The 27247-nt window shown below is 47.8% G+C and overlaps 1 protein-coding gene and 1 pseudogene across 4 annotated transcripts in view; one reads left to right on the forward strand and one right to left on the reverse strand.

Moving 5' to 3' along the window:
* Atg14 (autophagy related protein 14) overlaps positions 1 to 27247 on the forward strand; it is a 250050-nt gene that overhangs the window by 128618 nt on the left and 94185 nt on the right. The window lies entirely within an intron of this gene.
* LOC142568649 (uncharacterized) lies at positions 9976 to 13936 on the reverse strand (annotated as a pseudogene).

The following is a 27247-nucleotide window of genomic DNA, read 5'->3' on the forward strand; positions in this document are numbered from 1 at the left end:
AGGTGCCGCCTGTACAGGACTTTAACATTCTTGATGATGCCTTGGTCCATTGGCTGCAAAACTGCCGTTGTGTCTGCAGGCAAAAATGCGAGGCGTATTGCACTCAAGGCTGGCACATTCACGTGAGCACTGCAGTGATCGACAAGGAACAACACCTTGCGGTTCGAAGCAGCAAACTTGCGGTCCAATTTGCTTATCCATCTCTTGAAGATTTCGGCCGTCATCCACGCTTTTTTGTTCGCCTCATAGTCCACAGGCAGCGTCCTGACGCCTTTAAAACATCTCGACTTCGCGGCTTTCCCGATCACAAGTAACCGACATTGTTCCGTGCCAGTCATGTTTGCCGCGATCAGCACCGACACTCTCTCCTTGCTGCGTTTGCCCCCAGCACAGTCGTCGTCCTTGAATGTCAGGGTCTTCTCTGCTAGAAGCGGATAGAAGAGTGCAGTCTCATCTGCATTGAAGATGTCTTCCTGTCTGTATTCGGTGAGATATTCGTGCAGCTTTCCGTCCTTCCACGTTGCGCATGTTTCCTGGTTAACGGACGCCTTTTCACCACACACGCTCTTGAAAACCAGGTCATGGCGATCTTTAAAGCGCGTCAGCCATCCATCTGGCGAAACGAAGTCATCGATCCCCAACATTGCTGCAAGCGTTCGGGCTTTCATCGCAACGATGTCTCCGCTGAGAGGAAGTTTGTTGCTCCTGGCCTCCCTAATCCAAACCAGCAGAGCCTTCTCCAACTCTGGGTAAGCGCCGGTGCGCATTCGCTTCCGAGAAGTCTTGAACTTGTCATTCTCAAATGCATCCATTATTGTGCGCTTGTTCTTGATGTAAGTTAGAGAGCGTGTTCGGCTTGATCCCGTACTTCCGCGCTATGTCTTGTTTGGCGGCACCTCCCTTCTCAACTTCCTTCAAAACCTCGACTTTCGTTGCCAGGTCAAGTGTGCGATAAGAGCCACGGTTTGCCATGGCTATAAACTGCGCGACTAGGTACAGTCAATTCCGAATCACTCGTGGAACAACCTAGCCTACGAGCTTCCCGCACAAAGGCGCTCGACCAACACACGCCTCGACATACGCTGCGCACGCTGCAAGACTAATCTCGCACAATCTCGCCACTGCCAGTATGCAGCGCTGCGTGCACCTATGGCACCCGCGTGGCCTCCGCGATCAGCTCCGGCCACGCGCGGCAGCCGAGCGGGGCCTCCGGCGGGAGCCGCTTCGCCTCCCGCCGGAGTTTATCGCGGAGGCCACAGCAGCCCTAGCAATGAATAATCGCGCCGCTCCAAGAAGGATGGCGTTGCGGGCGGCTGCGGTGGCGATGATACCAACACGGAGCACGGAACTGTTGCAACACTTGAAAAATTGCACATTCTACCAAAGAATGACGGTCACCTCGAGGATCCCGGCTGAAAATTAACTTCCAATTAAACAATATTACTGGATGAGGACTTCGAATTATCGAGCGATTTCTTCTATAGGATTGCATGCAAAACTGACGGGACCAGCACTTCACTTCTAATTAACCGAAAATTCCAATTAAGCGGCTTCGAATTATCGGGAGTGGACTGTATACACTTTTCTCTTGAGCGATAATGGCAACCTGCTGTTCATGATCTGGGAATGCCTGCCAAACGCACCCCAGCCCATTCTTATTCTTCTGATTATTTCCGTCTCATGATCCAGATCCGCCGTCGCTACCTGCCCTAAGTAGATGTATTCCCTTACCACTTACAGTGCCTCGCTACCTATTGTAAATTGCCGTTCTCTTCCGAGACTGTTAAACATTACTTTAGTTTTCTTCAGATTAATCTTTAGACCCACTCTTCTGCTTTGCCTCTCCAGGTCAATGAGCATGGATGGCAATTGGTCCCCTGAGTTACTCAGCAAGGAAATATCATCAGCGAATCGCAAGTTACTAAGGTATTCTCCATTAACTTTTATCCCCAATTCTTCCCAATCCAGGTCTCTGAATACCTCCTGTGAACATGCTGTGAATAGCATTGGAGAGATCGTATCTCCCTGCCTGACGCCTTTCTTTATTGGGATTTTGTTGCTTTCTTTATGGAGGACTACGGTGGCTGTGGAGCTGCTATAGATATCTTTCAGTATATTTACACACGGCTCGTCTACACCCTGATTCCGTAATGCCTCCATGACTGCTGAGGTTTTGACAGAATCAAACGCTTTCTCGTAATCAATGAAAGCTATATATAAGGGTTGGTTATATTCTGCACACTTCTCTATCACCTGATTGATAGTGTGAATATGGTCTATTGTTGAGTAGCCTTTACGGAATCCTGCCTGGTCCTTTGGTTGACGGAAGTCTAGGGAGTTCCTGATTCTATTTGCAATTACCTTAGTAAATACTTTGTAGGCAACGGACAGTAAGCTGATCAGTCTATAATATTTCAAGTCTTTGGCGTCCCCTTTCTTATGGATTAGGATTATGTTAGCGTTCTTCCAAGATTCCGGGACGCTCGAAGTAATGAGGCATTGCGTATACAGGTTGGCCAGCTTCTCTAGAACAATCTGCGCACCATCCTTCAACAAATCTGCTGTTACCTGATCTTCCCCAGCTGCCTTCTCCCTTTGCATAGTTCCCAAGGCTTTCTTTACTTCTTCCGGCGATACCTGTGGGATTTCGAATTCCTCTGGACTATTCTCTCTTCCATTATCGTCGTGGGTGTCACTGGTACTGTATAAATCTCTATAGAACTCCTCAGCCACTTGAACTATCTCATCCATATTAGTAATGATATTGCCGGGTTTGTCTATTAACGCATACATCTGATTCTTGCCAATTCCTAGTTTCTTCTTCACTGCTTTTAGGCTTCCTCCGTTCCTGAGAGCATGTTCAATTCTATCCATATTATACTTCCTTATGTCAGCTGTCTTACGCTTCTTGATTAACTTCGAAAGTTCTGCCAGTTCTATTCTAGCTGTAGGGTTAGAGGCTTCACACATTGGCGTTTCTTGATCAGACCTTTTGTCTCCTGCGATAGCTTACCGGTATCCTGTCTAACGGAGTTACCACCGACTTATATTGCACACTCCTTAATGATGCCCACAAGATTGTAGTTCATTGCTTCAACACTAAGGCCCTCTTCCTGAGTTAAAGCCGAATACCTGTTCTGTAGCTTGATCTGAAATTCCTCTATTTTCGCTCTTACCTCTAACTCATTGATCAACTTCTTATGTACCAGTTTCTTGTGTTCCCTCCTCAGGTCTAGGCTAATTCGAGTTCTTAGCATCCTATGGTCACTGCAGCGCACCTTGCTGAGCACGTCCACATCATGTATGATGCCAGGGTTAGCGCAGAGTATGAGGTCTATTTCACTTCTAGTCTCGCCGTTCGGGCTCCTCCACGTCCACTTTCGGCTATCCCATGAAGCTGCTCTAGGCCTAATAAATATTATTTTTTTGGTTAAACGAATTTTTTGGACTATTCAATTTTTTGGACTATTTTTTGGTCCCCACAAGGTCTGGAAAACCGGTTGGCAACTGTACGGGCACAAGTCCAGTACCAGTTATATACACGGAGGTTGGTCGAGATGGTGTGTTGATGGATTCTGGCCTGCTTGCACTTTGCACGGATGGCATAGATGCATTGCCCAGACAATTTGATTGGTTTTGACTCGGAGTACATAAATTGCACAGCGATATCAAGTGTTGTCCAGCACAGTGAGCACATTGCAAATTTCTGGTGCTTAGGCATTCACTGGCAACGTGGTTGCGCTTGGCACAGGGTAAGCAATGCCTGCGTACCTGAAGCCTCCTGTGTTTTTCTTTCAAGGTGAGTGACATGGAGCATTCCTGAACTGAATGGTTCTATGCATTGCACAGGAGGCAGGGACAAAAGCATAAGCATAAGTCAATTGATAGAGCTGCTGCAGAGGGCAGATTTGGCTCAAGAGGTTGTGATTCACATTCATGATGCCACTGGCTTACAGATGAGTTGGCTTCGTCGAGACAGCTTTCCTCCATCACCTAGACTTAGATTCGTAGGAAGGTTAAACGATGTTTCACCTGCTGGGACTTGTCTTCTGTAACTGCTGCCCTGTCAGGGTGGTTTGATGAAGAAGCCTCCTTCAGCTGTTGATGGTACAGGATACCAGGGTCAGGTGGTAAGGCCTTCATGATGATGCATCGCAGAACAGCGGCATACTCGTCTGGTGCACTGGTGCCAAGGCTCTCCAGTGCATTTTGCAGAAAATGATATCATCGTAGAGGTTTCGAAGCTTGTCAAGATAAGCTGAACTGTGAATGAGTGCCAGTGCGAGTGGGTGGTCCAGATGGTCACTGACCAGCATGTTGCAATAGCCGAACAGGTCAGATAGCACCTTGATGGTGACATCATAGTTTGCCTCGGCAAGGCGGATACCCTGAATTGCCGTCTTAGCTGACCCGGACAAGTACGGTGGCAGATATTTAAATTTGTCTTTCTTGGATAGCGAGTCATTGCTGTGAATGATTGCCTGGTACTGGTCCCGAAAGCCTTGGCAATCGCGCTGCTCACCAGAAAAGATTGAGATGTGCAGCTTTGGCAGGGCAATGCGGTAGAATGAAGCCACGGGTGACATTCTGGGTGAGGCGGAAGGAGTAGCTGAGTAAAGTGGCCACACAAGTTGCACAGTTGGACTCGCAGTGGAGTTAACGGAGACAGTAATGATTTGTGGGCACTGGTCGGTGGCATGCTAGTCTTGGTAAAGCTGAATTTTTGTTTGTATTCGAAAGCTGTGGTGAGGTCCACTTCCAGGACTTATATTGTATTGTGTGGTCGAACTCGATGAGCTCTGCCTGCTTCGTTAAGACAAGTTAGAGGTGCTGGTCCAGCACTCGCATAGGGGTGCCCTCATCTGTCAGCAGCGCGTAGTGTAGTGTTTCGGCCCTAGCCGGACGCTTAGTGCAGCCGGGCAGCGGGCAGGAAGGAACTGAGCCTGGCCCCCGATCCCGGCACGATAACAACAACCTTTATTTCACGCAAGCAGCATATCTATATAGCAAGCACTCATGTGGCAAGTGATGTCACGCACAGACAACGCTTCAGACATCAGGGCGAGAGCGCCCGATAACGCAAACACAAGACACGCGGCACAGGCGCTATCAGCACATTTCCCCTTTTTTCTGAAAAGATACATCGGCATTTGCAACGAAACTTAGCACTGCAGCCAACAAAAGATGAACACTTTAATTGAAGCAACCAACGCTGAAAACAAAATAACAGTCAGTCACTGAACCCATATCGATCTGGCGGTCGGACATGACGGTCAAATCGCGTTCTATATCCAGGAGGGTCAGTTTGTGGCAAAGGAGTATTAGATGGATCGGCAGGTGCCTTGTTTTTAGATGGATTAGTTTCCCGTTCCATTTCTACCCGACTATCATATGCCTGCGGAAAGTCATAGCTACCTCCTGCTTCCTCGCAGTCATTCTGCTGGGAAACAAAGTGAACCGGGAATTTCCTGTTTCTTTCTAGAACTACACCAGTAGAAGTTCTAACTACATACGACCTCAGACGTTGTGGAAGACGCGAGACTCGCACTTTCACTTTGCAGTCTGTCACCCATTCTTCCGCTCCTGGTTTGAGGACTGGCAGCGGAAGAGCCCTACGACGACTATTGAAGTACCTACGCTGTCGGATGGTTACATCGCGATCTCTGAACTTTTTCAGGCTCACCCTCTGGGGCAGAAGGCTCTTGGGAGGGACAGGAACTGTTGTGCATAGCCGCCTGCCCATCAGAAGCTCTGCAGGGCTTTTTCCAAGTGGCCCTGGGGTGTCCCTGTATGCTAGCAGTGAAAGATAGGGGTCCTTAGCTTTTATAATCAGCTGTTTAATTGTTTGGACCATCCTTTCTACTTCCCCATTTGCCTGCTGGTATCTGGGGCTCGTCGTCACAGTGCGGAAGCCATAGTCACGAGCAAACGACTTAAATTCCTGAGATACAAATTGTGGTCCATTATCCGACATGACAACTGTTGTGTCGGCAGCGGCAGGCAAGCGGGGGGCCCCGACCGGGCGAACGCGCGGCTAGCGCCGGCGCAGGAAGGAGACACGGAGCAAACTGCTCCCGATGAAAACCGGAACGAAGACTCGGCCGACCCACGGCCGTTTATATCTAGTAAAGGCTTCACACGCCAGATGACACCTCCAAGTTTGTCACATGACAGAAGGGGGGTGCGCCATCTAGCTAAACAACTACAAAACATGCATGTACGATGACACCGAGATCTGACAGGGGGCGACACTACACTACATCATCCGCCCCTGGAAACAAAGTAAACATACAGCGAAACGCGCACACAAGATGCGCACTTAAGTCCAAAGGCGATTTCAGTTCATTCCCCCCATGTTCACACATGCGCACCAGTCGCACACAAAGCACGCACTTAAGTCCACAACAAATTCAATCCGTCCCCGCCCAAGTTCACATACACGCGCACCAGTCTTGGGCACCATAACACAGGCAGTCACTCAAACAAAGTCTGACAAGGAACACTGCACAAAACTCACTGCACCGCAACAAGGAGCACTTTATACCTGTGTTATTGAAACATGTGGACTGTCTCCTGAATGTCACAGCGAGGCCCCTAGCCGTGGCATTTCGAAGACGGCAATACGCTCTACACTACAGAAACAAAATCATCGAGCCACGGAGGCTGTTTTCTGTCACGATGAGGACGCGTGCGTACCTCAGAAGAACTTTGGGGGTTGTAACGCGTATCGGTCGACTTTAAAGACCCAGTCGTCCCACTATTTCCCTCCCCCTGGTTGGACAATTGAATGTGGCTGTCGCTCAAAGCTGGAGAGGGTTGCCCAGGAAGCACCTCTCGACGTCCCAACAAGTCCTGGGAGGCTACAGATTCTCCTACGGAATCAGAGACGACTGCTGACTGTGTAAACTCGGAAGTGATACAGTCAGACGCACTACTTAACTGAAGCTTATGACTATGAGAAGACGCTGTCACTACAGACAAGTCATCGGAATGACTATCCAAGTTTGAATATGAGTACAAAAATCTTTGTCACTTGTACACAATGTACGACCTGCTGAACCCTTTATCACTAGGGTTAACTTAGACACATGCCACATCTTCCCATCACTGAGTAAAAAAGTAGATGGTCCTATCTGGGCCTTGACTTTACGAGGTTTACTGTACTTAAAAAATCCTTTCCTCTTAAATCTTATTCTGACGGTGTCTCCCACCTTGATACGAGTTGCCTGAGCACCTCTACGTTTGTCTACGTACTGTTTAGTCTGCCACTGTTTCTGCAAGACCCTTTCTTTAACGTGAGGCACAAGGCTGTCCTGTTTCCGTAGATCTACACAGAGCTGCATGGTTCCATCCTTCTTGCGCACCACCACGAGTGGAGACACCCACTCAAAAGCCTCGACGCGCTCGATGACGTCGCAGTCCTTGAGACGTCGCAATTCGTTTGGGACCTGGTCACGGAGAGCCAGGGGTAGTCTGCGCAACTTTGAAGATACTGGTTTCGCATCTTGCTGCCGATAAATTCGGTGCACACAGTTGTTGACGAGACTCAACTCGTCACTGAAGAGGTGGTCATAACCCGGAGGCACACCTGTGGGGCTCTGTACTGAAGGAAGCGATGGTAGACGACATGTCAGCGACGTACCGTCGATCTGTATGCCCAAGCGTTGGATGGCGTCTAAACCCAGCAGTGATGTTCCTGTAGTCGTTATGTGGAACGTGACGGAGCATGACCTTTGGAAAAACTGGACAGTGGCTTGAAACAGGCCTTGAATGTTGATGCGTTGCTTGGAGAAATTTCTCAAGTCCACTGTTGGTTGTGACAGCCTGTGCTGTCGACCAAAGTTATTTCTAAAATCTTCGGCCGTCATGCATGACACAGACGCTCCCGTATCCACCGGCAGTCGCATGGAGACTCCATTCACTACGACCGGAACTTCCAAATCTTTTTTAGTTTCAAAAGCGCTTACCGTCAAGACAGACGCGGACGGCTGCCTTGCGGAAGTTGAAGACAGCGTCTCTGCGGAAGAGACGTGTTGAACAGTACGGGTTTTCCGGCATACTGATGCAAAATGGCCCAACGTGTGGCAGGCGTTGCACCGCCGGTTCCTTGCGGGGCAATACCTGTACGTTGCAATATGCTTCGTGCTGCCACACCTGTCGCATGCACCACGGTTCCCGGAGGAGCCATGTGCGAAATGTCGGCCCTCTTGGCGGCTTCTCGGAAGAAGTCGGCCCTCTTGTCGGCTTCTCGGAAGAAGTCGGCCATCTTGTCGGCTTCTCGGAAGAAGTCGGCCATCTTGGCGGCCTCCCGGACTACGTCGGCCATCTTGGCGGCTCCCCGGAAGAAGTCGGCCATCTTGGCCCGTCGACGGAACGCCAAGTTGAGGTGCCTCGATTCTTCGTACATTTTCGGAGCCGAACGCGCGGTTCGCTCGATGCAAGGCTTCTAACGAGCGTCCAATTTCTTCTGCCTTGTCCAGGGACAGGGTTTCGCCATGAGCTAATAACTTTTCGCGAACGCTGACGTTCGCTACCCCATGTATGATTTGGTCTCGGACGCGCTCGTCATAGCTTGTGCCGAAGTTGCACTGTACCGCCTTCTCCTTCAATGCGGTCACGAATTCCAGGAATCCTTCTCCCTCGAACTGCTTTCGGCTGGTGAATTCGTGCCGTTCCGCCAGGACATTTGTTGACGCGGCGAACAGCCGGTCAAGCCGCTGCAAGAGTCTCGGAAACTCTGACGCTGGCGGGACCGCATCACTTGACGTTGACGCTGCGCCAGTCGACTGCCTTTCTGCTTCGCTTGACGGTGACGCTGTGCCGGGCGACTGCCTTGCTGCTTCCTGCTCCTCGTCTGCAAAGTACTTCCGTTGTCCCTCACGCCCGAGAGCGCTGACGAGCGCGGACGCTCGTCGCGCGTCCGTCCAGTCGCCACCGCCGGCCGCTTCGAGGTGGGCCTGAAAAATTTTTTTCCAGCGATACCATGGAATTAACGGTGGGCCGGGCACTTCAAGAAAAACGGGAAGGTTCGCCGTAAAAGACGCCATGCCCGGTAGCGCGCAGGAGACAGTGCAGAAAACAAGCCGGAGCTCGCAGCAGGAATGGGGCACGGAAGAACAAGGGGGCGAGTAGGCCTAGGCTCGGAAGCCTCGCGACGCCAAGTGCGTCGGCGGCGTTTGCAGGCCGTGCCGACACGTAAAGGACGCTTCACTTACGAAGCTCGCTGGTTTCCCGGGGCTTCGGTCGGAACCGCTGCGGGAATCCCATCCTCGTCGCCAAAAGATGTTGTGTCGGCAGCGGCAGGCAAGCGGGGGGCCCCGACCGGGCGAACGCGCGGCAAGCGCCGGCGCAGGAAAGAGACACGGAGCAAACTGCTCCCGATGAAAACCGGAACGAAGACTCGGCCGACCCACGGCCGTTTATATCTAGTAAAGGCTTCACACGCCAGATGACACCTCCAAGTTTGTCACATGACAGAAGGGGGGTGCGCCATCTAGCTAAACAACTACAAAACATGCATGTACGATGACACCGAGATCTGACAGGGGGCGACACTACACTACAACAACCTCTGGTATGCCATGTCTTGCAAAGAAACTCTTGAGGTGCATAATGACAGTGACACTTTTTGTCGAAGATAGCAAGGCTACCTCTGGGTATCTAGAAAAATAATCCACGACCACCAAATACTCTTTTCCCTCAATATGGCAAAGATCAATGCCTAGCTTTTGCCAAGGACGCCGTGGAGTGGTTGTCGGAATCATTGGTTCCGACTTTTGTTCCCTGTGCTCCGCACACACTGGGCAATTGGTCACCAAAGCTCTCAGCTGGCAACTCAACCCAGGCCACTATATGGACTCTTTGGCTCGAGCTCTGCATTTTTCAATTCCTTGGTGACTCTCGTGCAAGCGCATCAAGACCTCTGCGCGTAATTTTTGTGGGATCACCAGCCGTGCACCTTTGAGTAGCACGCCTTCAGCGACTGTCAGCGTTGCTCTTTCCTGCCAGTATGGATGAAAGACCATCGACAGCGATGAGAACTTTGGCCAGGCTTCCAGACTGAATTTTACAAGAGCTTGACAGACTTCATCTGCTGCCTGTTCAGCTTTGACTCGTTCAAAAAGGCTAGCCTCGACAGCATTTGTCACACAGCCAGAAACGAACTTGGCGACTTCGCCAACATTCAGCGCATGAGCATCAATTTGTTTTCTCTGAATCAGGGCTCTAGACAATACATCTGCAGTAACGAGGCTCTTACCCGGGACACACACATCCGCAAAGCTGAACCGCATAAGCCTCATGCGAAAGCGCTGAATATAAGGTGGCAAAGCATCTAAAGGTGATTTTCCCAACAACGTTACAAGTGGTTTGTGGTCGGTTTCAAACAAAATTTCAAGACCTTTGATGTACCCTTCGAATCGTTCTGCCGCCCAAGTCATTGCCAACGCTTCCTTCTCAATCTGAGAGTATCTTGTTTCGGCAGGCGTCAACGAGCATGACGCAAATGCAACAGGTCTTTTTTCATTGTTTGGCTGAACTTGCATCAGTACGGCCCCCAACCCGAATGATGAAGCGTCAGCGGAAAGAATCGTAGGGTACTTTACATCATAGTTGGCCATGGCGCGCGTCAAAGAAATAACGTCTTTGACGTACAACAGCGCTTGTTCTTGGGCTGGTCCCCACGTCCATTCGGAACCCTTCAAAAGCAAGTGACGTAAAGGCGCTGTTTTCGAAACCAAATCTGGTGTGAATCTTGCCAGATGATTAGCCATACCGAGCAGCCGTCGAACATCAGACACGTTAGCTGGCGTCGCCAGTTCTTTGATAGCACGAACTTTTTCAGGATCCGGCTTGATGCCATCTCGACTAAGCACACAGCCAAGAAATTTTACCTCAGTTACCCCAAAAGAACACTTTTCTTTGTTTAGCGTAACGCTGGCACTTGCGAGACGACCTAAAGTAAGACGCAGGCGCTCGTCATGTTGAGCCTTGTCGTTGCCGAAAATGAGCACATCATCCATCTTGTTTATCATGCCTGGGATTCCTTCAAGTATCTGCGGCATTTTCTTCTGAAAGAACTCGGGTGCTGACGTTATTCCAAACGGCAGTCTTTGAAAACAGTATCGCCCAATTGGTGTTATGAACATAGTTAACAACTGGCTTTCGGGCGACAACTTAATTTGAAAGAAGCCAGAGTTGGCGTCCAACTTCGAAAACACGGAGGCCCCACTTAGAAGACCGAGGCTATCATCCACTGTCGGCATGACATAGCGCTCGCGAAGTACACTTTTGTTTAATTGCTTCAAGTCAACGCAAATACGAACCGCTCCAGTTGGTTTGAGAACTGGCACAATTCCTGCACACCATTCTGTTGGTTCATCTACTTTGTGGATCACACCATCTCGCTCCATACGCTCGAGCACCTGCTTAACTCAGTCACGCAAGGGTAAGGCTATGCGACGCGCAACATGAATTGCAAAAGGTATCGAGTTCGGCTTTAGTCGAATTTTGTATTCTCCTTTTATCGCTCCTAGACCACTGAAAAGCTGCGGGTAGGAAGCTTCGACGGCTGTTGCGTTACTGACCGAGTCTGCGAATTTAATAACTTCTAGAGCCTCAAGCGCTGGGAGACCCAAAAGTACGGAGCGTAATAGCGAGACCATGTACACGATTTGCTGGACAGTGTTTTGTTTCCACTGGATAGTGGCATGAAACTTTCCCAAAACATTCAGTGGCTCATTTGACGGGCCTGTTAGGATTAGGTTGCACTTTTCTAGCCTGGTAGGCAAACCGAGAAACGTTGAGGGCACAACGGAAACTTCAGCACCGGAATCTACTTTAGCGAACACCGGAGTGCCGTTAATGACGACCTGTACATACCGAGAATTAGAGTACAGTCGCCGACCGATTTTCCGGACTCCAAAAATTCGGACATGCCCGATTATTCGGTCAGCTTTGCGGCACCGCCATTTACCCCATAGACCATAATGTATAACAACTGCCGAAAGTTCGGACACGTTGCAACCTCTCGTCTGATTTTTCGGACACTCCTTGAGCCAACTCGATCGAGAGCATCATGCACCGACTATGACCGGCGCATAGTTCGACTTGCTGAACGCCATTTTTGTTTTGAACAGAGCCTACCTGCTGCCCCACGAAGTGGCGCTACTGGAAATCCCCGCTCATCATCATCGTCTCTGCCTGGTTCGATAGAGTGGCTCTACAGCAGTTTCGGTTTCAGCTTAGTAAGCCATGTCAAGACAATCCAGCAGCTGATTTGTTTCTTCGCGCACGACGCTGCGAGTAGGCCACGCTTTTCGTTTGTGCGACTGGTGTCGGCACGGTGGTGTTTGCTTTGTGTGCGGTGTCGAGGTTGCGGTGATCCAACGCGGCATACGGAAACATAGCATCAAGTGTCTAATGTCTAATGGTGCCGACAGTGCCCGCGCAAACTGCGCTGGGAAATACCGGCAAGCGGGTGCCAGGAGGCCTAGGATTTGTCGCCTTCCGATGTGCTCCCTACTGACGTGGAAAATGTTCTGCCGAGACCTGCGCAGTAGTTGCATTGTGATTCCGGACACCGTCTCATTTGAAAGTTTCACAGGTGCTGACACTGCTGTACTGACATGCGCAGAACTCGATGATGGCGAGATCATTCGTCAGGTTTCTGCTGCACCGCCAGACGATGACTTCGAGTCGGAAGATGACGCACCATGTGCTACGCTGCCGTCGCACGCAGAGCGTGCACAAACAGTGACTGCTTTCAGCCGCCTATAGTAACCGTACGACCCTCTCCGAGATTCAGGCTTATCTGATTGTGCGTAAATGGAACAGCGTGCAATGGCGTATTCACGATTTCTTCAAGCCTACTGCCGAGCCCGAATAAGTGCGTGGAAATAAAGGATTTAATTTTTTTTCTTCTTAATCTGCTTTTTCGGACACCTTTTTATTCGGACATTTCCGCAGTCCCCGTGAGGTCCGAATAAACGGTCGGCGACTGTACTCCCCGTTCACCGCGCCAACGAAATACGCCCCCTTGTCCATATGGAGAGATGAAAGTTGTACCTTCTTTCGATCACGTGCAGTCTTTTTTCGATATACAGCTGCAAAGTGTCTGGAACAACCGCAGTAGTTGCATTTCGCTGCTTTTGCTGGGCACGAGGCTCTGGGGTGCGCTTCTTGACCGCACTTGGGACATGACCCGGGTGTGCCTGGTCGGTAGGACTGTGCTCTGGGGCGCGGACCTTGTATTCCAGGTGAACAGTTCTTTGACGAGCTGCCCGAGTGCTGTCCTGAAGAATTCTTTCTGGGCTGCCCTTGCTTGCTGACCGCGTCAAGATTGCTGGTCGCCGCTACCAAGGGTTCGTTGTGTTACTCGCTGTTGTTGCTGCTGTCGTTGGACGGTCTCCTTTAAGCGCGCTTTTGCCAAAGCACTGGTGAGAGTCAAATTCACATCCATTTGAAGCGACTCGGAGAGCTTCACATCCCTGAGGCCGATCACGAACCTGTCGCAAATCATGCGCTCTTTTTCCTTGTAGTCGCACCGGTCCGCCAGCGTGTGCAACGCGGTAACGAATTGGTCGACTGACTCTCCAGGTTCTTGAATGCGACGGTGAAAGCATGCACTCTCATAAACAAGGTTCCTTGTGGCGACGAAGTGCTGGTCGAACTTCTTTCTGATGAGTTCGTATTGCTTCTGTTCTTCTTCGGGTAATGCAAAAGTAGAGAAAATTTCTCTTGCTTGCCTGCCCATCATATAAAGTAGCGTGCGGACCTGCGCTTCTTCACTTTGCTCATTTAGGCCCGAGGCGAAGCGGTAGTCATCAAAGAGTTGGATCCAAGAAGGCCATTCGGACGTCTGATCGAAGTGAAACCTTGGCGGAGCTGGAACCGCGAACATGCCGTTAAAGGGCTTGACGGCGTTGTCTTCTGACATGGCTGCGGTTGACAAAGTTAAGGCAACACCCCTCGAATGCCAGAGGATTCCACTTCTGACACCATGTAGTGTTCCGGCCCTAGCCGGACGCCTAGCGCAGCCGGGCAGCGGGCAGAAAGGAACTGAGCCTGGCCCCCGATCCCGGCACGATAACAACAACAGCCTTTATTTCACGCAGGCAGCATATCTATTGGCCTTGAGCTCCACCACTGGAAAAGCTGGCGCCACCGTCGGCGTGACGTGCTAGGAGGGATCACGTAGACATAGCGGCCGCGTCGGCTGCTTCGGGCGCACCGAAGGGAGCTGAAAACGAGTTTAAATTCCCTCGAACGCTGTGGTCCTCATTTAGTGGCGAAATTTTTCTGCTTCGAGTGTCTCCTTTACAACGCTTGAAAGCACTACAATAGGTAGTGGCTGCCTTTGAAGGCGCGCAACATGGTAGGCTACTGCTCGGTGCCGCAGGGCCGGACGCACGTAACGGAGGCCAGTGTCAGCCTTATTCACACGTAGCCGCAGGACAAGAAGCTGCGTGAAGCTTGGCTCGCGAAACATAAAACCAGCAAACAGTCATCGGCTGCAACTCGGGTATGCAGCAAGCACAGACGCGAGGAAGATTTCTGCTACGGCGCCCGGTCTGCGATGTTCTGAAAACGCGCACTGAGACGCTCGCCCGAGTCCGCTGCCCGACTAATGTCATGACGGTTTGGTGTATGAACTTGTCGATGCTATAGATACTGGCAAGTTCAGTGGAGTGGAAAGGCAGCGGTAAGAAGCACATTTAAAACAAAACATGGCATATGGTCATGTTTGTGTTATGAATTAATGCACAGGATTACAAAAAAGGAGCAGAGGGAAATTGCATGCTGAGAGCACCGATAAACATGCAGTGCGACGCAACTCGAGAAATAGTATTGAAAGGTCAAAGAATTTAGAAGAAAAGAAAGATTGAATCATCGCGACGGCACATCACAGTCCCCGTAGGCGTCGAAGTCTCTACAATGAAATTATTTTTGAACAGCTCTGATAGCACCCACGCAACAATGGTTGCTTGTATACTGTCAAATGCTCATATTCTGCGGCCTAAAGCTCATGGCACGGTGCGAAAACGCGCGCGCGGAGAAAGTGAAACAGTGCGCGGACAAGCATGCAGACGCGCAGTCGGTCGCTGCGAATCTTCGCGATCGCTGCATTGAGGCTTCGTTCTATTACACTCCATTTAGTTATACAAACACTATAAGAACATATTTCACATAGTTTTCTCTCAGCGTTTACCTACCTTTCACACAAGAAGCCGGTTCGGGAGACTCCATCGCGCCGACGGCGCGCAGTGGCGTTCACTGTACGTATTCGGTAAAGAGATAGCGTCTGTAAACGATTGTGTGCTTTCAGTTTGCCCAAGATTATTATTTAGACAGTAAGAAACTTCTCTCGTTTCGAAAGTACTTACAGAAATGTCCGTGAGAGCTCGCGCGTGGTGTTTTCAGTGAGCGCTGACAGCAAAACCTATGAGGAGCGCGCCACGTGATCCCTCATACTACGCCAGCGAGGCGCTTCCGATAGATGGCGACTCCGTAACTCCTCGCCGCCAATATAGCAAGCACTCATGTGACAAGTGACGTCACGGACAGACAACGTTTCAGACATCAGGGCGAGAGTGCCCGATAACGCAGACACATGACACGTGGCACAGGTGCTATCAACACACGTAGATCGTAAAAATGGCCTTGGTGATGGCACTCCAGACGAAGCCGCGTTTAGGGCAGAGTTGTTTCATTGTCGGAACTCAAGGACCAGATGATAGGGTCGATTTTGACACCACTTGAAATGTAGCAAAACAACAACACGGATTAGGCCAAGACGTCTGACTCGTTTGTCATCTGGTAGCAACTGAACGAGCAGCGCCCATGGCCGCTTGTGCTTGGCCCCCTTCTTCTTTATTTACAACAATGCAGTCCACTTATAACGATATCAAGAAGAACGAAAAATGCTATCGTTATAACCGATTATCGCTATACCTGGACTGCCGTAAAAAAAAAAATGCTGGCAAACATACTTTTGTAGCTCCAAAACCAAATTCGTTACTTGCGCTAAAAAGTAGCCATTGTAGAAAATAAAATCTTTGTTTATACTTTTAAATAGCGTGTCAAGTGTTAGGCACGTTGAAGTAGTTGGAAATCTGCATTTGCTTTTGTGTGAGTTTCAGGTGCACAACCGACCGCAGTGTGCATCGTGTCCAACTGCTGCGTGAACACTGGCAGCAACAATTTAGCATGTATGAAACCAATGAGCAACTCAATCGATGACAGTGCACTTTCTGTGAACATCGGGGTGGGTGTCAAAGACGGTTCATTGTCAATTTCGTCGTCACAGCCACTGCTGTGGTTGACCCCGTCGGAGGTCACTTTGAGAATGAGGCAGCACTATTGCACTCAGAAAATCCTTCATCGAAGCACCACCTGTTTTATTATTAGTAGCGAGATGCTCCCAGAGCCCAGTAATGTCAGCCACTTTCGCCGTGTTGGTTTCACCCATTCGGGGTTTCACCCTAGTGCAGAAAGCCCGCCTTTCCCGTCGGCATGGCACTGGTTCCAGCATTCATGATCACTGTGCTCCCAGTTTCTCTCGAATTGTCAGTATTGTTGACTGCGTGAGCTCATACTTCTCAGAGTCTTGCAAAATTTGTAGCTTCATCTCAAGTGACACAGCTTTGTGCTTTATCGGCGTCAATATCTACTAACTGAGCTGTACAAGGCTGCTTCCGCGGGGCATTTCTGTGTTTGCTGAGAGAGAGAGAGAGAGAGAGAGAGAGAGAGAGAGAGAGAGATTGTAGAAACAACACGTGAAGCTTTGCCTTCGTTTCTTTTTTCTCTCTCCCTTTTCTGGACACGTATGGAGCCAATAATGGAGCCTGATTATAGGTGACACAGTCGCAAAGCAGCTGGTGGCACCTTGTGGCATGCTGCGCCAACTCGCACTGCTCACCATGGTTTTCGCAATTGGCACATGGGCGGGACATGCTGCATATGGTGGCAGACACAAGCTTGCCTAGGCATACCTTTTGCCTCGTCATTCTTTTAAGGAAACTTAGCAATGCAAATGTCATGATTAGATTATTGTGCATGGAAAATGCCATCTTGAAGGCAAGATTTCAAATGTTATATCCGATATGCAGCAAATAACACACTGTTATGTACAGTGGAATCCCGATTATATGACTTTCTCGGAACCGCGAAAAAGTGTAGTAAAATCGGAACGTAAATTATGCCTATAAAAATACTACTTATTTCGCGCAACGGATTTACGAGAAACTTCAATGTAAACTACAAACATACTCTGCAGGGCTTGGAAACCCAAATTACCAAAAAGTAAATGCGATAAAAATTAATGCTTCAGTACAGGTACCGATCATGCTTTATTTAAACGAACCTTTACAGCACTCCACTGCTCATTGCCATGATTCCTGCCAGGCTGCGCGAACTTAAAAAAAAAAACGTCGGTAAGTTTCTTTTGGACGTTGTTTGATCCGTGAACCAAGAGCTTTCACTTTAGTTGGGCAACATCCAAGAGGAGGTCCTCTGCGGCGTCACGCAGACAGATGAAGTTGCGGATGCTGTCTATGTGCCGTAGCACCTCGGCGAACGTGGTAAGCACAGGCATGGCATCTGTCGTGTCGTCGTTGTCCTCGTCCGATGTCGCAGCGGTGTTGGCACTAGGCAAAGCCTCCTCGATGGTGTCATCTAGCGACACATCGCCGCAGATCAGAATGTTGTCGTCGACCTCCACATACTCGGCAAAGGTTGTGGCGAAGTTTAAACCCTTGAAATCGTCTTCGGCGAAGCCTGCATCAGCCTCAAGCGGCATCGAGGTTGTTGCGTCCCCAGCAGAGGAGGCAGTCTCTCGCTTAAAGCCACGGTGCTTGAACGAGTTAGCGATTCTGCTTCGCGACACCACGTTCCACAAACTGGCAATAAAATGCATGGCGTCGAGCACAGTGATATTTTTTTCTGACTCGCTGTGCTCCATAGCCGCCAGCCAATGCTGCACTAACTGCTTCCAGTACCCTTGCTTGACGCACTTAATGATGCCGGCATCCAGCGGCTGCAGCCCGCTTTTGCAGTTGGGCGAAAAAAAAACAAGCTTTATGTTCCTCAGGCTGGACGTATCGGGTGGGTGGCACAGTGCCTAGTCCATGAAAAGCAATATTTCGCTCGCCTTAGCACCTCTTTTGTTATCCAGCTGCTGCAAAAGATTGCTGAAGAGCGAAGACATCATCCACGCCTTTTTGTTGAAGTTGTGGTGGCACGGCAGCATCTTCAAGTTCTTAAAAGCACTGTGGCTTTGCAAACTTTCCAACAACGAGCATGGGCAGCCTCTCTGAACCGTCTTTGTTAGCACAGAATAGTGCCGTCACACGCTCTTTACTATGCTTGCCACTATGACAGCTGTCACCCTTAAAGGCAAGGGTTCGCTCGGGCTGCATATGAGAAAAAATGCCGCTCTCATCGGCGTTGAAAACGTCGCAGGGCTTGCATGCAGCAATCATCTCCAGGAGCGACCATTGAAATGTCCACAGAAGTGCTTTCTCCGTAGGGGCGGCAGTACACAATCCTGTTTCGTTTTTTAAAGTGATCTAGCCACCCGTTCGATGCCTGAAAGTCGTCGATGCCCAGACGCAATGCCACAAGGTCCGCCTTTTCTTTCAGAATGGCGCCATCAACGTTGATCACTGAGCTCCGTGCTTGATGCAGCCACTCGACGAGAACTTTTTCTAACTTCTCATGCTGTCCTTCTTTTGCCGCTTTCCTCTTGAGCCCGAACTTGTTGGCATTCCGCAATATCACCGCTTTGTTTGCCAAGGTCGTCTTAAGCGAAGATTCGGGTATATTATCTTAAGGTCCCGGGCAATGCTGGCTTTCGTGGCTCCATGCCACTTTTCTGCTTCCTCGATAATATTCAGCTTATCGCCGAGCGACAGAACTGTCCGCTTTCGGGACATCGTGCGTTGCGTTGCTCCACACAACTGAAAACCTCCGCTGAATGCTGGCCACTAAGATAACGGCAAAGAACACATGCGATAAACTAGCCTCTCCACGCTACCTTGTCGGCGATCTGCTGCTGGGAAACTGGAAGGAGAGAAACGTTTCCCCAACGTGACGAGAGGTGATGCCGCCGAGAAGAGAGGAAGGAAGTGATTGTGGAGAAGAAAAGGCGCCATTTCAGCACAGTGGGCATCGTGGGCAGCTGCTGGTGACGGGGAGAGAAGCGCTTCCCCAATGCGATGAGAGGCGACGCCACCGAGAAGAGGGAGAAAGTGATTGTGGAGAAGGTGCTATTTCCGCACAGCGAGCGTCACAGGCGGCTGCTGGTGGGAGACACGGAGTAAGGAAAGAGACCCGCAGCACTTTCGTCCACCGTTCTGTCCCGTGCTTCGCGAGAGTCATCGTATAACATGGGTCAGGCGTCAAATTGCGTCGGATAGCCGCGGTTTTTAATGCATTGCTTCTATGGGGACTTCGCCGGGACTGTGCTAATCCGTTGTAAAACCCGGGTCATCGCAAAACCGGGGGACGTATAACCACGGGTCCACTGTATGTTTTTTTCTCGTAGCCCTAATGCATAAGTGGACACCGTTACGTTGACTCATCTTTATAACCGATATATTGTTATATTTGATTAAAAGTGGAAAGCAGTGCATACCTGCCAACCTTCCCCATTTGCCTGGGAGACTCCCGATTTATGACTGAACTTTCCGATTGTATGATCACTGTTTTATATCTCCCAAAAAGTGGTCTCTGTTCGCGCAATAATGGTTTTTCCGAAACCAGCACTGTGGAATCTACAACCACAACGTAACCACAACGTAATCGTCAGCATCACCAACAACGGCCGCACTAGCACCATAGGTATCATCGACTAAGCAGCTGACTACGGTGCCTAGTAAGCCAACCAAAGCCAGAGCCAATGTAGCTCTCGCATTTCATGCATGCCTTCCTCCATGGTGCATCTTGTTGCTGCTGCTTGTGTGTATGATTAGTGTTGGCTAGGCCATGTATGTGCTGTGCACCGTGTAAAGTTACAATCTTTGTGTGCTTGATGCCATGGCGCTATCAAAGCCCATGAAAACGTATTAGCAGAAGTTTTTGTGATCTTATACTTCTGAATTTCAATGCTTTTTGACATCAAGAAAAGGGGAACATTTTGCATCTTGTACAATGTGTGGATGCGATGACAGCGTGTCTCACGGTGGCAAAGGCGACTTGAAACTGCACGTTTCCACGGCGAAGCATCAAAGCTATGTTTGCACTGCTGAGCAGCAAGACAACATAATGAACTTTCTCCGGAACTGCGACAACAGTGTCGTACGTGTGGAGTGCCTGTTTACGGGATTCCTTGTCGAACACAACCTACCCCTTAGTGTCATGCGACCACGTTGGGCCTCTTCTATGGAAACTTTCCGAAATGCAATGAGGCGAAGCGTTATAGATGTGGACGCAACTCTGAAGAATGCGGAGGTGGCCAACCTTAAATTTATTTCACAGGCATTGCTCTCGAGTCTTCGTTTTTTTATTCAGAGTTTCCCTCAGCTGCTGCCCCGAGATTCCAATGAATCTGCTGAAGACGCTTTAGATGCTCTCGAAGCTGAGTTTGCCACACTGCAGGCATGCAGTCTTCAAGAGGACATTCTGAATGAAGAAAGGTGCAGTGGTCTATGGCTGGAAAAGTTGAAAACACTCATGGAAAACATGTTACACTGAGTTGCTAAAGTGATGCTTGATTTACTCGTGATACCGCATAGCAGGGCAGAGCGTGAGATTTTTAGCACGATGCAATAAACTAGGACTGAATTCCACTCATCATTGTGCAACACAACCCTCCAACACCTGCTGCTAGTGAAGGGACGTCATTCTGGACCATGTTTTGAGCAAAGCTACTCTGACAAATTTTTGAAGTAAGCAAAGTTTGCTACCCCGTTGGCGCGAATAAAAAGTCTCCCGTTTTGTGATATTGCCAGGTTGGCAGGCATGGTAGTGTGGCTTAATGGCAGCATGATGCCATGGAGTCGCACTACAAGACAAATTTCGCACTGCAATGAAGCCACATCAAGAGCAAAATTTGCATATGACTCGCACTCTACGTGTTGAAACTCTCTTCCCCCTATATTGTGGTCAACTGTCCCGTCATCTGAGACGATGCAATTTTTTCCTGGTGAACTTGTGTTTATACCATCAGTGTGACTTTATGACTTATGTCGTTAACAGGTGTAGTAGAAAAACATTTAGAGCACCTCTACAACTTTGATCGCACCCTGTTTATTTGTTCCTACCAGCTATAACTATGTTTTCTACTGAGTGCTTTTGGATGTCAGAGTCAAAGAGTCAAAGAGTTTATTCAGACAACGTGTGGTACAGTTGCCTAGGGCGCAGACCAAAAGGCAAGTGGTTGCCTGACAACGAGTCTGCGCCCTTGCTCCCATTCGAGAGCACAAGACATTCAGCGCATGAAATAAACACTAAACGAGATGGAAATACAGAGTGGATTGGTAACATTGAAACGAGAGTTATTTCATATTGAATATTTATATACAATTGGTAAAATGCTGTAAGAAACAACAGAAAAAACAGAACAAAAGGAGTGGTTATGCCTGCAGTGACAATAGATACATAGTGATGTTATTTTTTAAAGCTTTGAATGATTTACTTTCTTGGATAATGTTTACAGCAGGATGGTGATCGTTTAAAAAACTGGAAATTCTGTAGCTAAGTTTCTGGGTGCCGTAGTTTGTACGTATTTTTTCCTTATTGTAACATATGTGCCGGGTGTTGTAGGTGTGTGTTTTCGTTAGATATTGTTGAAAAAAAGCCGTAGGATCGGAATGCATTTGTAGGTAACTAGCTAATGCTATCTTTTTGTTTATAACATTCCACAGTGTAAGCAGTTGATGTTTTCTAAACAATGGGGCAGTGTGGCTAAGGTATGGTGCATTATCTATTAGGCGCAAAAATTTCTTTTGTAATAAATATATGTTTTCTATGCTTGTTTTAGGTGCTGTGCCCCAGACAAGAAGACAATAGTGGAAATGCGAATGTACCAGTGTGAAGTATAGTTGTTTCTTTAGCCAGATAGGCAAAAGGCTCTTTATTTTATACATGATACCAATGGACCTAGATATACCAGTGCGAACTTTTCAATGTGAGGTGACCAGTCAAGATGCTCGTGAAAGATGACACCAAGAAATTTATGTGTTGGTACACGTTCGATAAAATCATCGCGAAATTGGATAACTATTTCTTGTTTTATACACTTGTTACGAGCGCGGAATATAATGTACTTAGTTTTTTTAGTGTTTAACTCTAATTCATTACCGTAGAGCCACGTGGACAAATTTTCCAGCCATACATTGGTTTCTACTTGGAGGACTTCTAGGTCTTGTCCGCAGAAGAATACATTGGTATCATCAGCGTACATTATTATTTCTGGTGTAGAGGGCACGTTAATTATATCATTTATATAAAGCAGAAATAACAGCGGCCCAAGGATTGATCCTTGTGGAACTCCATAATGTATCTGACCTAAGCTGGATTTTGCATTCGTAATATTCGTGTACTGGTGACGATTTAGGAGGTAATTCTTTATTAATGTGAGAGCCGTTCCTCTAATGCCATATTTATATAACTTGTACAGTAAAACAGGGTGCTTAATGGAGTCGAATGCCTTTTTAAAGTCTAGGAAAACACCTATTGTATATATTTTCTGCTCAAAGTTGTCTATTATCTTATCCTTAATTTTTATTAGCGCCATTTCAGTAGATTTCTCAATCTGGAATCCGTATTGCTGCTCGGCGATGATATCGTTTCGCTTGCAGAAGTTTAGTAGCCTGATGTTTACAACTTGTTCAACTACTTTCGAGAGGATTGGTAGGACTGAAATTGGCCTATAATTATTTATGTCATTTCTATCACCTCCCTTGTGTATGACAGAGATTTTTGCAATTTTTAATTTATCTGGAAATATTCCGGTACTCAAAATCAGGTTGCATATATGCATAAGTGGCTGACTAATCATGTGACTGATGGATTTTATAGGTTGAACTTTAATATCATCAGCACCACATGCATTGTTATTTTTTAGGTTTTTGATTACTGTACAGATTTCTAATTCTGTAGTGGGAAACATGAAGATTGAGTTTTGGATGTTGGACGTGATATACGTTGTAAAATCACAATTACTTGCCTGAGGTTTACTTGAAGCCCCTGATATAAGAAAGTGCTTACTAAGTTTGTCAGCAAGCGACGCCCCTGTGTAAGGCACTCCATTTATAACGAGTTCAGAGATGCCGTCTCTTTTGTTGTTGGACATTAACTGGTTTACTGTATTCCATACTTGTTTAGGGTTGTTGCAGATATCAGTAAACTTATGTTCGTAATAACTAGTCCTGGCTTTTTTAATGTCGGAGCTTAATTTATTACGAATTTGTTTGTATTCAGTCAAACAGTCCATATTTTTCGTTCTGATAAAAGAGGCAAATAGTCTGTCACGTTCTCTAATTCTTTTTAGAAGGTCGGCATTTATCCATGGCTTTCTGGCTTTTTTACACTTTTTGATTTCTACGGTAGGGAAGGCTTGATTGTAGAGCTCAGTAATTGTTTTAATCAAGACGTCATATGCTGCGACGGGGTCAGATAGTTGAAGAATATCTGCCCAGCTTGTTTCTGCTACTAAGTTTCTAAATATTGTGGTCTTAGCTTCATTAACGATTCTGTATGTAATGGGTGCACATGTTTTGGAAAGACTCTGTGGTGTACAGTAGGGTTTAAAGAACATAAAAATAGGTAAGTGGTCACTAATATTAGCTATTAGTACACCTGCTTGCACATCATCTTTTTTGTAACTTGTAAAACACACATCTAGTAAAGTATGGCACGTGTCTGTCACTCTAGTTGGCATATGTATTACATTTTCACAACCAAACGAGAAAAAAATATCAAGCATTCTTTGTTGATTACAATCAAGCAATAAAAGATTGATATTAAAATCACCACAAATAACTAAAGGCAACTTAAACTGCATGCACTGTTCTAGCATGTGTTCAAGAAATTCTAAAAAAAGTAGCCTGTGATCCAGAAGGCGGCCTATATACAACGGCAAGTATGGTACCAGCACACTTTAACATGAGACATTCAAAGTGTTCATTTATTATACAAAACTCTTCTATGGTGGCATAATTTAGGTAGTTCATTATATAAATAGCCACACCTCCCCCTGTCTTATCACTCCTTGAAATTGATACGCATTTGTATCCTGGAAACTGTATAACATCATAATCGTTGGTGAACCAAGTTTCAGTGAAAGCTAAAATTTCAAATTTATGGTCTAATTCATTTAGGAAGATTTCCACAGAATCCTGTTTCTTCCGAAGGCTTTGAGCATTGAGATGGAATAAGGAAAATTTTTTTTCTCGTAGGTGCTTTGAATGTTTGAACGAATCAGCATCATGATAAGAATATGTGAACGGGACTGTAATTTTCAAGGGTGTCAGTGCTATCAGATACCGCGATGCGCGTACCGCCCGTTTCTCAACGTATCTTGTCCAGATCATTTGTCGTCCTAATCCTGATAGCTCGGCTGCGGGGGCCGCGACGAACAAACATTTTTCCATTCTTTAGCCAGGCAAACACATACTCTTTTTCTTTCGCCATTTTCTTCATTTTCCAGAAAAGCGTCTTGTTTTGTGCTGTCAGTTTTTCATTGAAAAAAATTTTAGGTTTCGTTTCCTTTAGTTGTCCTTTTTTTGCAAGCCATGCGTCTCTGGTTGAATGGGATACGAAGCGAACAAGAACAGATGCAACCTTCTTAGCACTGTCCCCGACCTCAATGTCATTGATAGACCGTGAGGGCAATCGATGAACAGCCTCAACATCTGCCTCGGAAAGGGGTGGAAGCTCGAGATCAGTGGCCAAGACATTAAGCTTTTCCAGCAAGTTTTCATTATCATGATAGGGAAGCCCAACTATTTCTAAATTTCGACGTCTGCTGTACTGCTCTAGTTCGTTAACTTGTTGCCTTAATTCCTGGTTTTCTTGTTCTGTTACCCGAGCCTCGAGTTTTTCCACTCGCTTTCCGAGGGCAGACATGTCTGCATCCTGCTGTTTTATTTTTGACAGAACTTCGTCGTATTTTGTGGCCATTTCTTGCATAAACTGCTCAATACCATCCACAGTGGCCTTTATCTCACCTAGTGTATCTATTTTTGACTTAATCTTAAGTACTTCTGTGAGCACGAGACGAATATCTGCAATTTCACTTGCAAGATTTGCTTCCGGTTCCTCGCTTGTTTTCTTACCGCTCTGGTTGCTTCGAGCCTTAGCTGTTTTACATGTTGGGAATTTCCATGCCTTTTTTGCACTTCCTGTCTTCTTTTTGTATGCGGCTTCATTTACCCCTGAACATGTGCCAATATGATACACAAAATGACATTCCAAGCACGTTAGGAACACTGCATCCTCAGAAAGCTCTTCGTTGCATGTAAGACATGTGTCAGTCATTTTTTCGATCGTCACAGACCGAACAATCAGCAGCAGCGGCTACCAGGGGAAAAAAAAAGAAAGAAAAAGAAAATAAATTGCAAAAAATGCAGAAGACCAACCTGCAATTTAGGGCGAAGTTTTTAGGGTCCGGATAGCAGCTCCTGCGGTGCCGCTGCTGCTGAATGCTTGTGAAGCAGGTCTTCGGTGGCGAGCTGCTTTTATAGCTGCTGGGTGGTTACGTCAGAAGCTACGTTGATACTAGCAGCCAGTTTCCATGGCACGTTTCCGATAGCCAGTCAATCTTCGGTAGCTCATCCAGGCTAGGCGTACGGAATCGGCTCCTGCAATTTAGGGCGAAGTTTTTAGGGTCCGGATAGCAGCTCCTGCGGTGCCGCTGCTGCTGAATGCTTGTGTGTTGTAAATACAGTAAACCCTCATTAAACCATATCCGCATAAACAGTAGTTTCATTTTAAAGGTAGTAAAGTCAAATCCCCGACTCAGCGGCCATTGAACATACTGTGTTTTGTATCCGCATAAATCTTACCAGCTTATTGCGTACGTATCGGTTAACACGTAGTGTTTCCACTTTTCGCCATGAAAACATGGCGGTACTTCCTCTCTATCGGGTGCCCCGGCAGAACAACACGCCTCAGAGATCTGAACAATGGCCTTCAAGTGCTCTGTGCATTTGCGCGTGAAGCCACATCAACATCATTTCGGCGCCGTCCCAGAGAGCGTTGTGGCGTCGCGTAAGCGAGGACTCGCGTGTAAGCTCGGATAAAAAAGACGCTGGGTACTCAGCATAGAAGAAAAATTAGACATCGTTTGTGCTATCGAATGTGACACGAAGAAGTCGGCGCTGGCATGCAACAGGGATCTGCTGTTGACTACGGTGTGTGGCATTTGGAATGCGAAGTTGCTCGGCAGCGCTGCTGCGACCGCGAACTGATGTCGGCTCTGAGGTTCGACTTTTCGCCGTCGTTGCTTCTGTTTTGCCGAAGTGTTGCCTAGCGAAGTGATAAGGATGCCACGGAAAGTGACAGCATGGTTGATTCAGGCCCGACAGTGGCAGAAGCTGCGCATTATGTCAGCCTCATGAATGCAATCGTCTCGACGAGAACAGCACCCCGCAATGAAAAGGTGCCCCGCGACGTCTGCAATGCTACCGTGCCCACGCAAGGAGAATATGCAACAGTAACGAGGAATCTGCAGTGCGAGTGTTTGCCGAGAATCTGTTTGAAAAGCTGGCTCGCAGCTTCAGTTTGAGGCCACTGCCGTCGCTGCTAGGCTGCGGTGGCATCAAACGAAAATAACACTTTTGTCACGCGAAGTAAATAAATACTGCATGTTTTTCTCCTTTCATCACACTCTCTCTTCCGTTTTTGACAGGTAAGTGGGCGATCTCGTGCTATATCGGTTAAGCAGTACTACCGTTTAGTACATACTTTTTCCAAGCTCCGGCCAACTACGGTTTAGCGAGGTTTCACTGTATAGCCTATTCGATCTCATGAGAGTAGTGTGAAAAGATTGTATTTTGTGTACAAATGGCTTTGTCTATTATTCGTACCAAGGTTACCCTTGTGTGCATGATATTTTCCCAAGAAGCTGAAATTACAAAGTGGTGTCTGCGGTGATAGGACAAAGCCAGTTGCGACACAGTGTGCTTCAAGTAGATATAAAATGAGTACCCACAAGCTTAGCGCGTTAGCTGAACGCATGGGTCTTGTTGTTCCAGAACTGAAAGAGTGGATTGATGAACAGAGAAGGGCACGTGAGGAATGTGTA

This window comes from Dermacentor variabilis, unplaced genomic scaffold, assembly GCF_050947875.1.
Source record: "Dermacentor variabilis isolate Ectoservices unplaced genomic scaffold, ASM5094787v1 scaffold_26, whole genome shotgun sequence".
Taxonomy (NCBI): Eukaryota; Metazoa; Arthropoda; class Arachnida; order Ixodida; family Ixodidae; genus Dermacentor; species Dermacentor variabilis.